The sequence below is a fragment of the Bombina bombina genome, chromosome 4 (assembly GCF_027579735.1).
Source record: "Bombina bombina isolate aBomBom1 chromosome 4, aBomBom1.pri, whole genome shotgun sequence".
NCBI lineage: Eukaryota > Metazoa > Chordata > Amphibia > Anura > Bombinatoridae > Bombina > Bombina bombina.
In genome coordinates this window covers 510,031,427-510,047,786 of record NC_069502.1, presented here as the reverse complement: position 1 = coordinate 510,047,786, position 16,360 = coordinate 510,031,427, and the positions used below count along the sequence as shown (strand labels likewise).

Genomic DNA, 16,360 nt, shown 5'->3' with positions numbered 1-16,360 from the left:
AAATTATCCAAAGAATTCAATATCTCTTCATTATTCTCAAAGTAAGTGTTTGCCCATGTACGGGGTTCACCTCTAAGGTAAGATATGGTCGTGAGTACTCTAATCCTATCATTTGGGTAGGTATGAGGTCTTAAAGCAAACAATAACAGGCATGCATTTTTAAACTCTCTGTAGAGAGTCCTGTCTCCATGGAAACAATCTGGAGGACTAACCTGGGGTTCATATATATGTGTTCTTTTGTCTACTACATCCCTAATGTATGCTTTAAGGTTATCATTCTCCACTTTTAATGCGTTTAAACCATTTGTTAACAAATCTACTCTTTGTGTTAATGCCTGCATGTGAGTGTTAATCTCAGCTGGATCCATAGGTTTTAAAAGGCTTAGTATTCTGTCACACTGGTTTAGGAAATCTAAAATAAAGACACAGTATTTTGAACAGGTCAGGTGAATCACAACTGCTGAGATGGAAGGTGGCAACAATAGAGAGTGTATGTAGCAAGAAGATACTAAAAACCACAATAGTCACAGGATGTGTGAAGGCGGCTTTCCTGTATCAGCAGGCTGTAATTAATGTAAAGGAGGAGATTCGCTATGTTAACCCTATTGCAGGCTGAAAAGAGTGGCTACACTCTAGTCTGCAGTGAAAACATGAAACACACTTCCTCCGGTAAGATGTTAAATCAGAATACCCAAATTTATAAGACATTAATGGTCAGAATGAACGATGAGTAATGATATGAAGTTTCAGCAGGCTTTTGTAAGTAAAACATGGAGAATAACATATGAGAGTAGATATATGCGAAGGTTGGAACTATGTTAAATAAACAAAAGAACACTGACAAGAAGACATATGCATTTTTGAGGATATTATAATGGTAAGCGTTATAGTGCTGGCAGATATCAAGGCTGAGAGTCAGAAGTAGTAACACTTACAGCGTAGTCGGAAGAGCAGGCTAGAGCTGAGTAGCGAGAGAGAGAGCAGCTGGCGTGTGACGTCACCGCGGTAGTTGCGGAGCTCCGTGGAAGTGCTGAGACAGGAGACAGGAGCGTCCAAGGTAATTGTAAGAAAACAATTCAAGTGGAGGTTAGTAAATCACAGGAGTTTCAGAGGAAACTGAAGGTTGCAAGTAAAAAGCAACAGCAGCAAAGTTCGTGACAAAACTTGAATCCAAAGAAAAAAGTTGCTGGTAGCAAATTTGAGTGAGCAGAGTTCAGACAAAACTGGCTAGGCAATTGAAGTGTATATCAATACTAAGCAAAGAATGATTGAAACAGGTGTGCCTTAAATAGGGTGGAGACAGGTATGAGAAGCAGTGATCCTTAAAGGAACAGTACAACCAAGGATAGTGTATATGGCAGAGATGTATATCCTGACAAATTGTAACTTAGGTTAGGATTTATTTTACAGGTAAATTTGTAATTATTTTAACTATTTTAGCTATTAAATAGTTCTTAACTATTAAATAGCTATTGTACCTGGTTAAAATAATTACAAAGTTGCCTGTAAAATAAATATTAATCCTAAAATAGCTACAATGTAATTATTTGTTATATTGTAGCTATATTAGGGTTTATTTTACAGGTAAGTATTTAGCTTTAAATAGGAATAATTTATTTAATAAGAGTTAATTAATTTCGTTAGATTCAAATTATATTTAATTTAGGGGGGTGTTAGTGTTAGGGTTAGACTTAGCTTTAGGGTTTAATACATTTATTAGAATAGCGGTGAGCTCCGGTCGGCAGATTAGGGGTTAATAATTGAAGTTAGGTGTTGGCGATGTTAGGGAGGGCAGATTAGGGGTTAATACTATTTATTATAGGGTTAGTGAGGCGGATTAGGGGTTAATAACTTTATAATAGTAGCGGTGCGGTCCGCTCGGCAGATTAGGGGTTAATAAGTGTAGGCAGGTGGAGGCGACGTTGTGGGGGGCAGATTAGGGGTTAATAAATATAATATAGGGGTCGGCGGTGTTAGGGGCAGCAGATTAGGGGTACATAAGTATAACGTAGGTGGCGGTCGGCAGATTAGGGGTTAAAAAAATTTAATACAGTGGCGGCGATGTGGGGGGACTTCGGTTTAGGGGTACATAGGTAGTTTATGGGTGTTAGTGTACTTTAGAGTACAGTAGTTAAGAGCTTTATGAACCGGCGTTAGCCCAGAAAGCTCTTAACTACTGACTTTTTTCCTGCGGCTGGAGTTTTGTCGTTAGATGTCTAACGCTCACTTCAGACACGACTCTAAATACCGGAGTTAGAAAGATCCCATTGAAAAGATAGGATACACAATTGACGTAAGGGGATCTGCGGTATGGAAAAGTCGGGGCTGAAAAGTGAGCGTTAGACCCTATTTTGAGTGACTCCAAATACCGGAGTTAGCCTAAAACCAGCGTTAGGAGCCTCTAACGCTGGTTTTCACGGCTAACGCCAAACTCCAAATCTAGGCCATTGTCTTTCTGTTAGCTCCCAATGGTGCATTGCTGCTTCTTCCACAAAGGATACCAAGAAAATGAAAGAGATTAGATAATAGAAATAAATTGGAAAGTTGTTTAAAATTGTTTTCTCTATCTGAATCATGAAAGAAAATGTTTGGGTTTCATATCCCTTTAAGGAAAACAATTACAGACTAAATGTGAGTTCAACAAATCTAAGTAGAATGTTGCATTCCAGCTCCTCAGTACCAAGGGGATGACGACATATAAAAAACATATTTTTATTTAAATGTTAACAACTTTAAATTTACCATTATTATTTTTAGAAGCTGAAATCCCCCTTTCAATAAGTTATTGCTATCAGCACTCACAGTTGTCTTTAAAGGACCATGCATTGCAGTAGAATTGCTTAATTAACAATTTCATGATAAAAAGATGATTTAACACTTAGGGGTCAATATATCAAGCTACACTGCTCCATAACCTGTTCCGCCTGCTCTGAGACGGTGGACAGAAATCAACTCGATCGGAAACAATCGGGTTGATTGACACCCCCTGCTAGCGAATCTGCAGGGGGCGGTATTGCACATATGTTGTCGGCATTTATCGATGTGCAGCGGACATGATACGCTACATCGTATCATGTCCGCCCGCACAATAGTAAATTGACCCCTTACTCTTAGTTTCAAATAATCAGTAGATTTTTTTTCTGACAAATTTATTTTTTCTGCTATTTTCCGCCCCCCTGTATCATGTCGATATGTACAGATGGTCACTAGCACTGTCATATTAGAAAATCTTTATTTAAAGACACATAAAAACAAGTGACGTTTCAGAGATTAACCCCTTAGTCATGCTATCATGTGACAGACATCAGCCAATAACAGACTAGTATACGTATACCCTGTGAGCTTGTGAATCATAAGTTTATTTTGACTTGAGTGTCCCTTTAAATCAGACGCATTGTGTATGGAAATGAATATTATAAGTTATGTAGAAATAATATAGAACTTTATGAAGCTACGTTCACATTATCATTTTTATAAAGTGATGTTAAGTAATGCTTATCCCTGTTATTATGAGGATGCTATGACATTTCCTTTGCTGGAGTTACTCGTCTTATTGGTATCAGAACAGCTGCCACCAGCTGAGTTGATTACTGTACAGTAGAAGTTTTGTCCTCTTTTATTCAGCACCTCAGATTATATCAATGCTAGCAGTTATACTTGATTGCGGCAATTCATAAACCTAAGATTAGATTACAGCAGCTTTCTGAAAACCCAATAGAGAGCAAATGCTTCAACAACTGGCAGTAAAACATATGTAATGTATACTTGCAAGGGAATATAATGTACTATGATGTTTATATCATTATTATTAATACTAAAGTTCCCTTTATTAAACAAAACATTACTACACTTTGAAATACTTTGGGGGGAAAAGTAAATTTTCTGGTCTAATTATTTTAAATACATTGGTCTAATGTTTTAACAAGACAGGCTAAACTTTCTAAAGAATTTAAATAGATACTAGATTAGTATTCAAACTACAAGGGGGTGGGGACTAAACACATAGTTAAAGGGACAGTCTACTCCCGAATTTGTATTGTTTAAAAAGATAGAAAATCCCTTTATTATTCATTCCCCAGTTTTGTATAACCAACATGGTTATATTAATATACTTTTTACCTCTGTGATTACCTTGTTTCTAAGCCTCTGCAGACTGCCTCCTAATTTCAGCTCTTTTGACAGACTTGCATTTTACCCAATCAGTGTTGCATTTTTGCTTGTAATATAGCAGAGCTCTTCAAGTGGTCTCTGATAACGTAGCGGATTAGCTAGAAAGCCGTACCAAATTTAGGGAGGAACAAAGGTAGATTAGAGAGATTGCCACCCGCTTTTACTGGGGCCGAACTTCATCTAGGTGCCTCTATACTGTGGTCTCCAGCTCTATTATCAATGTGTTGTGGCCTAGTCGACGAGAAAGTGCGTGTCTGTCTGGTGATAGGGCCATCTGTCCCTGTCTGTTCTTCCCCATGGTGTCAGTAAGGGAAGGGTATAGAGGGCTAATCTATATACACCCTGCAAATGGTTGTAGGGTTTGCCTGTGTCATGTGGAATATAGATCCAAGAGTATTTTTCAGCTGCTTATAGTGTTGCGCAATCAGGTCTAACATGTTTTGCTCCCATATTTCTACTGCCTCTATGTCGCCCTCTCGTTTAGCTATACAGGCCCATTTATCAAGCTCCGTACTGAGCTTGAAGGGCCGTGTTTCTGGCGAGTCTTCAGACTCGCCAGAAACACAACTTATGAAGCAGCGGTCTAAAGACCGCTGCTCCATAACCCTGTCCGCCTGCTCTGAACAGGCGGACAGGAATAGCCGGACATCAACCCGATCGAATACGATCGGGTTGATTGACAGCTCCCTGCTGGCGGCCGATTGGCCGCGAGTCAGCAGGGGGCAGCGTTGCACCAGCAGCTCTTGTGAGCTGCTGGTGCAATGTTAAATGCGGAGAGCGTATTGCTCTCCGCATTTAGCGAGGTCTTGCGGACCTGATCCGCAGTGTCGGATCAGGTCCGCAAGCCCTTTGAAAAATGGGCCTGTTAGTGTCAGGTGAACAGCATGACTTTTCCGACCGGCAGCTGGTCTGTTGATCTGCAGGGCATTCGACTTTGTCTCCTTATCCAAGCAATGTTGAGCACTGTGTCGAATTTGACTCCACAAGCCGCCAATGTAGCTGATAGTAGAAGTATTGCAGCTCAGTACTGCCACAAGAAACTGTTGACCTGATTGGGTGGTACTAGGTTTTGTTCCTCTCTAGGGACAATGTCGGGATGGTTCTAAGCCGTCGCTCTTAGTTTGTCTCGCTGCTTGCTCGGAGCAACACATGGTTTAGAAGATGGCCGCTCTCCGGCTGTGTGTAGTGAGGAGCTGTGTGAAGGGAAAAAGCTCTGATCTGCTAGTCCCAGATCTCTTCTTATCACCGGACCTTGCTGTCTTGTTCCTTATTGTGATAGCCACAAACAGTTTTCTTCTTGGATAGTCTTGAGTGGTCGTAGAAGTATAACTTTTTAATATCTGTTGAGAGCTGTCTTGATATGCAACCGCTCAGACTCCTGGCTAGCTCCGCCCCCGACCCCACCTAGTTTTAACTTTCAACAAAGAATACCAAGAGAACAAAGCAAATGTGATGATAAAAGTAAATTGGAAAGTTGTTTAAAATTGCATGTTCTAACTTAATCATGAAAGTTTAATGTTGACTAGACTGTCCTTTTAACATCTTGCTTGGAAGCAGTATGTGCTACAGCATCCAAGCAGGAAACTTGCAGTGACTATCAGGCTGGCTGGCTCCTAAGCAGTAATTTACATTTGTGTTTAAAGAGACATGAAATCTAACATTTTCTTTCATGATTCACATAGAGCATGTACTTTTAAACTATTTATTTTATTGTTTAATTTGCTTTGTTTTCTTTGTTGAAAAGCATACCTACGTAGGCTCAGGAGCAGGAATGTACTACTGGGAGCTAGCTGCTGATTAGTGGCTGCACTATATGCCTCTTGTCATTGGTTTACCAGATGTGTTCAGATAGCTCCTAGTAGCACATCTAAATTTTGAAAGAAAGAGATGGGGTTTCATGTTCCCTTTACCCCTTCACTTCGGTCAATTATGTAAAAATAACATGATGCTGTAAGAAATTAGAACATGTATTTTTGCATTATGATGTCCCTTTAATGCTGTAGCTATGGGAACACAAACATTGTTAAAGGAACAGTAAATATTTTATAATTGCAAGATTTGTTTGCAGTCTTCCGATAAATTAACAAAGGTGAGATTGAAAATATTTCAAATGCATTAACACCATGTTTACTGCAACAGTTTTTCAACAGCCAAACTCCACCGACTACTTGCCTTTGTTGGAGGAGCCAATCTAAAGTTATTGAAGTAGACACAGCTACCCAAGGTCATTTTGTTACCAACATTTTAACTGCATTGCAGTTGGTTATCTTATCCTCTCTGATTAAGCCAATTAGTGACATATGTGTAGCAGGGTTAGGCTTATGAAGCCTGTCATGTGCACTAATATTCAGAATTAAATAACAGGAAAATGAGGCAAAATAACTATTAAAAGTAGAATGTCAAATTGCTTGTTTACTACACATAATTAAAGATTTTATAATCTCAATGTGTTTACTGTTTCTTTAAAATTGTTGATAATTGTTAACTGTCATCAAATTAATACTTAAAGGGACATGAAACCAAAAATTTGCCTTTCATTATCTGGTGAGAGCAGGGAATTTTTAACAACTTTCCAATTTACTTCTATTATCTAATTTGAAAAAGAATAAAAAACAGAGGCGCCACCATGGCCTAATATCGCCAGTACAGGTAAAATGAGCAGCAATATGAGAATGTGAATACTCACAAACATAAAGCACCCCACTGGTGCTAGTAGAGCAGACTGACACTTCTCAGTGGTTCAGCACACTGTATCCAAAGCGCAGAGACAGTCAGGAATCCTCTGACACACCAATGTATATGTGCCTATGGATAAAGGAAAAAGCAACACGACATGGCCCAATATCATCAGGACAAGGGGAAAATAATACTAATAGTTTGCACTTACAAGATGGTGGGCACCTGCAGGTGCAATCTCAGCAAACTGGAGCCATAACGTTGCCCAGTAGACTTAAAACAGCAATCCTCAACAGGAACCAGGATCAACGATATAATTTATCACAGGAGGTGAAAAAAATACACACAATAGCAAGTGTATAAAAGTATAAAAAGTCTTTATTAACACAGCAACTAGTTTCTCAGCCTACTCAGGGCTGTTTCATCAGGCTATCAATGATAGCCTGATGAAACAGCCCTGAGTAGGCTGAGAAACTAGTTGCTGTGTTAATAAAGACTTTTTATACTTTTATACACTTGCTATTGTGTGTATTTTTTTCACCTCCTGTGATAAATTATATCGTTGATCCTGGTTCCTGTTGAGGATTGCTGTTTTAAGTCTACTGGGCGACGTTTTGGCTCCAGTTTGCTGAGATTGCACCTGCAGGTGCCCACCATCTTGTAAGTGCAAACTATTAGTATTATTTTCCCCTTGTCCTGATGATATTGGGCCATGTCGTGTTGCTTTTTCCTTTATCCATAGGCACATATACATTGGAGTGTCAGAGGATTCCTGACTGTCTCTGCGCTTTGGATACAGTGTACTGAACCACTGAGAAGTGTCAGTCTGCTCTACTAGCACCAGTGGGGTGCTTTATGTTTGTGAGTATTCACATTCTCATATTGCTGCTCATTTTACCTGTACTGGCGATATTAGGCCATGGTGGCGCCTCTGTTTTTTATTCTTTTTTAGATTCCATACTACAGGATAGCCATCCTTTGACAGATTGCAGCCTCAAACATCTGGGAACTGTCATTACCCTGGACTCATAGACTTTCACATTATCATTATTTGGTTTTGAATTGGTTTTAATATTTTTTCCAATCTATGTTTATATTCCAGTAATATATATATATATATATATATATATATATATATATATATATATATATATATATATATATATATATTTTATATGTATGTGTATATATATATATATATATATATATATATATATATATATAGTTTTTTACTATTATCATTTTCAGCATTGTGGTTACTTACTTATGTCCACATTTTAGATTTTTTAGGGTTTTATTTATAGTTTTATTATTGTTGCTATTATCATATTTCTAGATTTAGGCCTGTTTTTTTCTGTTGAGACATTACAAGCACTACCATATCACCTATTATATTGAAACTGAGGAAGCGCCCCCTAAGGGCGTGGTGTGTCCACTGAGTACACACCACTCTCTTCATACATATTATCTAATTTGTTTTGTTCTCTTTGTATCATTTGTTTTAAAGGATACCTAGGTAGGTCCAGGATCTGCTGATTGGTGGCTGCACAAATATGACATGTTATTGGCTCACCCAAAGTGTTAACTAGCTCCCAGTACTGCATTGCTACTTCTTCAACAAAGGATACCAAGAAAATAAAACATTTTAGATAATAGAAGTGAATTGGAACCTTGTTTAAAATTGCATGCTTTATCTGAATAATAAAACAATGTTTGGGATTCATGTCCCTTTAAGAAGGTAGCGAGCAAATTTTGGTAAACTTTTAGGATAACAATACAGAATAAAAGTTATAACTGTTGCAATTTATGACAAGTGCACACCTTTTACTGCACAGCTATGTCAAAGTGTCTGCTTTTACAAGGGTCTAATGCATTATGAATTCAAAGTACACATAAACATGCTAAAATGCTATTTGCCAGCAATTGCTGGCTTTGTAGCTGTAAAAATATTATAGCTATTTAGGGGCTGCAAAGTACATATGAGAACATTTACACAAACAGATATAGATAAAAGTATAATCTAGGTAGAAATAGGAAATGGTTTAAATGATTTAGCGCAATGTAGTAATATTTATCATTTACTATTTACCTGCCCTATGCATAGCCCATCTTAATAAGCAAAATAAAGTGAAATCTTTCCGCTATAACTTAAAGAGACCTCAGCAGCAGCAAATTGTTGTCCATTTCTATCAATTAAATGCTTTTTGCACGTGTTGCTGGTGTTTTTTTGTTCTAATCTATAAGAAAAAAAATATTATTTTCATGGTTTTCTATATCATTTTTTTTAATTCACACCATGAAAAGCCATCATTTCCAATGTCGGAAAATAGGTCTTAAACAGGGTTTCCCAGCATTTTTAGCTGTATCTATTTCAACAGACTTGACAAGATGAGATACCACTTTGTTCTACTTTGCACAACTAACCTTAGACTTTTGGATGTCTTTTTTACTAGTGTTAAATAATATTATTATAAGAATTGTTCAAGTTTATAATAGCCAATCTTAGTAGTTGTATTATTTAAAGGGATAGTAAACACCTTCCGATCATAACATTTGTCTACAGTCTTCCAGTAGATCATCACATCAGCAGAACATTATTAGAAAACATTAAAGGGATACTGAACCCAATTTTTTTTTTTTTCATGATTCAGAAAGAGAATGCAGTTTTAAGCAACTTGCTAATTGACTTCTATTTGATAATAGGAGTAAATTAGAAAGTTGCTCAAAATCGCATGCTCTATCTGAATCATGAAATAAACTTTTGGGTAAAGTATCCCTTTAATGTTTTGTTTGCTACAATTGTTTTCAATGGTCAAGCTCCATCCATCCCTGTCTTTATTTGGCGGAGCCAATCCAGACTTAAAGGGACAGTCTAGTCAAAATTAAACTTTCATGATTCAGATAGGGCATGTAATTTTAAACAACTTTCCAATTTACTTTTAATCTAATTTGCTCAATTATTTAGATATCCTTTGTTGAAGAAATAGCAATGCACGTGTGAGCCAATCGCACAAGGCCTCTATGTGCAGCAACCAATCAGCAGCTACTGAGCATATCTAGATATGCTTTTCAGCAAGTGATATCAAGAGAATGAAGCAAATTAGATAATAGAAGTAAATTATAAAGTTGTTTAAAATGACATGCTCTTTCTAAATCACAAAAGAAAAAATTTGGGTTTCATGTCCCTTTAAGTCTGGAGATTACTGGGCTGCTGTCAACTCTATTGTTTGGCTTCAGCAAAATGATCAGATAACTTCTGCAAATTAGAATCAGATACATAGAAGGTTAGGCTTATGATGCCTGCCTTGTTCTCTTTTAATTTTCAGACCTAAATGGCAAGAAAATGGGGCAAAATAAATAATGAATCATATCTCAATGATAAGCATTTTATATTACAATTTCAAAGTATTTATTGTCTTTTTAAATAAAAAAACCTACAAGCTAATATTACGAGATTACGAGTCGCACAAGTGCTTACCCGACGCGCAGAAAAAGCCAAACTTGTAATATCCAGACCTCATAAATGTATTCCCCCTTAAACTTTGATGGAGCAGTAAAAGTAGGAAAAAAAACTTACACCCTACTCTGCAAATCCAAATTTATTTAACCACAGTGCGCAATCCCAAAATGAAATATTAATATTTCACATTTCAATGTTGTTCACATAGCAGAATATGTTCTATTATTCATATATATATATATATATATATATATATATATATATATATTTGATGGTCTGTAGGTAAAATATATATCTACACCTATAGATATGTATGATTATATATAGCTATATATATATATATATATATATATATATATATATACAGATATATATAGGATTATCTATTTACAAATACTTAGAACATATTTCCTTATGTGAAGAACTTTTGAATGTGAAATATTTACAGTTCATAAACAGTTAAACTCTTTATTTAATAATAAATAACATTGTCCACAGATCCTGTTAACACCTCCTGCAGGATCGCAATCTCCTCACTGTCCCATTTGACAGAGGGGTCTGGGTGGTCCTCAAAAGTGTAGTGGGGGCCGCTTGGTATCCTGGGGCTGTAGCTCGAGCCCACTCCGGGTTTCGGCGGTGCCTTGACTGCAGGTGTGGAGAGGCTGTGGTTGTCTTGTGCGGGCAGTGGTGTCAGAGGTGTCAAAACATTTGCGGGAGTCTGTGCGTCCGACCTGGGAAGCAGGGATCAGACAGGGTTGTGGTTGTCGGGTAGGTACTGGGGCCCGGCCTGGAGACAGGGTGGCGTGGGTCTGGCGCCGGTCATCCACATATTGGTCGGCCAGGATGGCCGCCTGATCAGCAGTCCTTGGTTTCCTATCCTTAATCCAATCCCGGATCTCGGCTGAGATGCAGGAGTAAAATTGCTCCAGGAGAATGAGCTGAAGTGCCTCCTCCAGTGTGGTTACGTGGCAACCTGTAATCCAGGAGTTTAAGGAGCAGGCTAGCTGGTGGGTCCGCTCGGTATATGGTTGCTCATCTTGTCTATGTAGATCCCTGAACTTTTGTCGATGGGCCTCTGGCGGTGAGCCCGTACCGGGTAAGGATGCGTTCCTTCACCCAGTCATAGTCCTTCTCTTCCTCAGGAGGAACAGTCTGGAAAGCTTCTGCTGCCTTGCCGGCCAGCTTTCCAGCTAAGATTGGGACTCCCATGCAACCTACACTGGGTCTCAAAGCACTGGAGGTAGCAGTCGACCTCTTCAGCCCCATCATCCTTAAATGCCCGGAAAGCCTCATAAGGTAGCTTTCTGGGTCTTAATTCAGTTTCTCAGGGGGCTAACACGGCTCTCCCCAGATCTTTCTGGAGCTCAAGCATGCGAATCTGGCTGGCCTTGGATATAGTCCTAGCAACAACTTCTGGAGACGGTTTGGGTCCCAGGAGGAATATTCTCCATCGGATTTGATCATCCAGACTGGATGTCGTAGTCCCCTAGGAGGAGGTGTCCATGGAGTCGCTGTCTCTGCTACCACCCGCTTCCATATCGGGGGCCCTAGCCTGGTTATCTGTCATCAGCTCGGCTATGATGGATTCTCTTGACTTGCTGCTGGTAGCTATCCCTCTAGTATGCAGCAAGGCTTTCAGTGCTTCTTTCCAGAGCTAATCATAGCACTCCATCCACAGAAGTCTTCAGGTGGTGGTTTGAACATTCCAGGTATATGGTAGCATCCCACCGTTGCCACCACTGTGACAGATCCCCTGTTACCCCGACTGGGTAGCTCCGCCTAAACAATCTTCCAACACCTGGAACCAGCCGCTATGTAGCGGAGAGAAAGTGATCTCAGCAATCCCCATCCAAATAACTAGACAACTAGAATTTAGGTGGAGCAAAGAAAAAGAACTCTTTATTGGGACAAACACACAACATTTATACAGGAACTCATCTTAATAAGACAAAGGACAATCCCACAATTTTCCCGCCATTCCTGCTCCTCCAGACAGGCTGGCACCTCCATAGCAGAAACAATACCACAGAGTCCCAGTACCCAGGGGCTGCGGTTTCGGGGTGATCGTGGTGGAGCGGCGGTACTTCCAGGGTGTCATTTTAAAGATCTCAGTCCCCAGATGTCACAGTTTGAAAAGGGACTGGAGTTACAACCCGGTAAATATTGGGGGTAGTGGTGTCCAAAACCCCAGTTCCCTAAGTAGCTTCCCTCTGGCAATTCCACTACTCCTTGTCCTCCCTATGGGCTACCTATCCCCAAAAGAGCAGAGCTCTGGGGCAAAGGGCCACTGGGGCAACCAGGAACAAAGTTAGTAGGTGTCCTGCTGTTCTGTGGCTGACCATTATTTCCAGGAGCCCGGCCAGCTTGAGAGGGGTTAGGCGGGTGTTCGTTGTGAGGAGGCTGACCAGGAGTTCCAGGACCTAGGAGGAGGAGGGTTTTCCCAGTCAGAGACCAGCTATTCTCTGACAAAGTAGGAACCCAAAAACAAGCACACAAAGATGCCTAGAGATTGTGGTGGCTCTGAGAAGCCAAAGTCCACTGAGAAACAACAGGAGTGAGGTAGTAGGGGGGAAGGGGTTTAACACTTGCAGCCCGGTGCCCGTGACACACTGTATCATCACAGGCTACCCCAATCAGCATGTCTTATACTATTGTTACTGGTAAACCAATCAAAATGTTACAATGCCAAGTGAATAGTCAGAAAAGAGGGGCTAATGAGGAATCTATAGGCATGAAGGAAGACTAAAAAATGTGGGATGTGATTAGTAAGTGTGAATAAGATAAAAACAGGTAAAAAATGTATATATACAGGAGGATATAACATTATCATTTCAAATAAGATAATCCATGTAGAAAAATCTATAAATAGACCAATAAAATGGACTATAGGGAATTTGTCATCTTGTATAGGAGGAAGGAGTGAAAGAAATGGGTCTATAATGTTACAACATGGTGTTCATGATAGTGAGATACACGAAAGAAAAAATAGAAATATAAAAATAGAAATAAAAAAATATATATATTTTTTTTTAAATAAGTAAAAAAAAAAAAAAAAAAAAATATATATATATATAAATATAAAAATAATAATAATTTATTACAACCTCTAGCACAATATGTGGATTTCTATTTACAGCCTTGGTTAAACAAATGAACTCGTTTATCCAAGATTCAACAGATTTCATCAATAAAATTACACGTCTTGATGACATTCAGGAATCAGACCTTCTGGTTACTCTCGTCATATCACGCCTGTATACCATTATCCCCCAAGAAGTAGGCATTGCTGCTGTAGCAAATTGCCTAAGAAAAGTACCATACGTAGGTCCTATGGAAGAAATCTTGTCTTTAGGTTTGAGAATACCTATTACTTGCAAATCTCAGGCACAGTGATGGGGTCCAATGTGGCCTAATCACTGGCGAATCTTTTCATGGCAGAATATGAATAAGGAATCATCAAAGTGCAAAATTGTTCTCAAATTGTCTTTTATTGTTGCTACATCGACGATTTGTTCCTTATTTGGAGAGATGATGAAATGTCTTTGCATAAATGGGTGGACTCTCTTAATACATTACCTGGAACAGTAAGATTCCAACATACAGCAAGTAAGGAATGTATGGATTATTTGGATGTCAGGATCTACAAGAATCAGAACATGTTGGGCACAACCCTGTTCCAAAAAAGTATGGATAGAAATTCTATATTACATGCTAAAAGCTGTCATCAACCAACGTTAATACAAAACATACCCAAAGATCAATATCAGCGAGTATTCAGAAATAATACTGACATATGCAATCAGAATATTCAGCTTGAAGAGATGACACAAAGGTTTGTACAACGGGGTTACAAGAAGAAGAGTCTGATGGAGAGTCAAATTTAGGCTTTATCAGCATCCGATCTTGACACAAGCATCCACACAAATCAACAGAGACGTCTCAAATTTGTTACCACGTATTTACCTGACAAATACCGTATTATCAAAACACTACGGGATGAATGGAAATTGATACAGAGTGATGATACCTTACCATTCACACAGTGGGATGTTCCTCGGGTGGCCAATAAAAGAGACAAAAACTTAAGAACTGACATTATACCTACTAAAGACTCACAAAAGGCAAAAGGGTTGTTTCAGATGTCCTAGTTGCGTCATTTGCAACAGCATGTTGACAGGAACAATTTTTCAACACCCCTATTGCACCAAAAAATACAAGTTTAAGTTCTATGTGACCTAAACCACACTATTTATTGTTTATTTGTTGAGCTGTCCATGTGGAATGTTTTACATGGGGAAGACCACAGATGACGCAAGAACATGGATGGCGAACCACCGCTCCTCCATTCGAACAGCTATCTCCACAAAAAAAGCTGACCAACCTGTTGCTCGCCATTTTCTTGAGAGTGGTCACAGGTTTAATGACCTCAGATTTATCATCATCGATCACATTCCACAGCCTCGAAGAGGTGGGAATAGTGTGAAGATTCTCCTCCAAAAGGAAGCTTGTTGGATATTTGAATTAGCAACTCTGATGCCTAGGGTCTAAATACATATTCAGGATGGCAATGCTTTTTATAACTTACTGAGTATATCTTACTCTCATGCATATGGACTTGTTCTGCTGATTGTGTTTGGACTTATGGCTATTCTGAACTAGCCTAGATTTGAGAGCCCATATATGAGAGTCCACGCAGTCCTGATACATTCTCCTCTTTTTATTTCTCATTTTATTTTATATTTTTGTATTATTATTATTATATTTATATCTATATTTATTTATATTTATTTTTATTTTTTTATTTTATTGTTTTATTTTATTTATTTATTTATTTATATTTATTTATTTTAATTTGATTTATTTTTTATATTTATTTAAAAAAATTTATTTTTATATTTCTATATATTTATTTTTTTATTTTATTGTTTTATTTTATTTATTTATTTTTTATATTTACTTATTTTTTTTTTTAAATATTTTTATTTTTATATTTCTATTTATTCTTTCATGTATCTCACTATCATGAACACCATGTTGTAACATTATAGACCCATTACTTTCAGTCCTTCCTCCTATACAAGATGACAAATTCCCTATAGTTCATTTTATTGGTCTATTTATAAACATTTGTTTACATGGATTAGCTCTTTTGAAACGTTGATGATATATCCTCCTGTATATATGCATTTTTTTACCTGTTTTTATATTATTCATACTTATAATCACTTATAATCACATCCCACATTTTTTTGTCTTCCTGCATGCCTATAGATTCCTCATTAGCCCCTGTTTTCTGACTATTCATTTGGCATTGTAACATTTTGATTGGTTTACAAGTAACAATAGTTTAAGACCTGCTGATTGGGGTAGCCTGTGATGATACTATGTTTTCATAAAAAAATTTGTTGACACAATTTTGGAAATAGTTTTTGAGATATATTTTATGATTGTTTTTTCACTTTAGCAGCATATATGTACTCCTAAAACAACACTACTGAGATAATTGTGAATGTTTGCATTATTTATATGGTTTAAATTGATTTTACTTTTGGTTTTGTTGTTTTTAATTGTAAAATGTTATCTCTTTATATATATATATTTATATATGTATATGCATGTATCTCTATGTTAAAGCCCTTTGTAGTCTTTTTTTCTAACTGTAAATAAAGCTATTCCAAAAACCACTTAACTGTTACAGTAGGAAGATGAGGTGGTTCAATATTAACAATCCAGTTTATAGAAAAGACAGAGTGAGTTGGGGCTTTAAATAATGCGGACCCCTGACCACTAGACTTACTGCGTCCTCTTAGGTTTTTACAGCTACTCTCTGGACCTTCTCAGCACTCCTTGTGGGATTTCAGGCCTTAATAGTCCATTACACTTTCACCGGCACTGATGATTCCAAACATCCATCTTCAAACCATCCACGTTGTTAACTTTCTCATATATCAAGCCTACACAGAGCTTAAACCCTGGCGCTTGCTTCTAGCAACCAATGCACAATATCATCACTGAATTGATACTCTGCAAAAATTTGGGCTCCTCCCTGCTCGT

General features: G+C 38.0%; 1 protein-coding gene across 4 annotated transcripts in view; it reads right to left on the bottom strand.

The window, feature by feature from the left end:
* Nucleotides 1–16,360, bottom strand: part of COL19A1 (collagen type XIX alpha 1 chain) — a 1,696,717-nt gene that overhangs the window by 940,942 nt on the left and 739,415 nt on the right. The window lies entirely within an intron of this gene.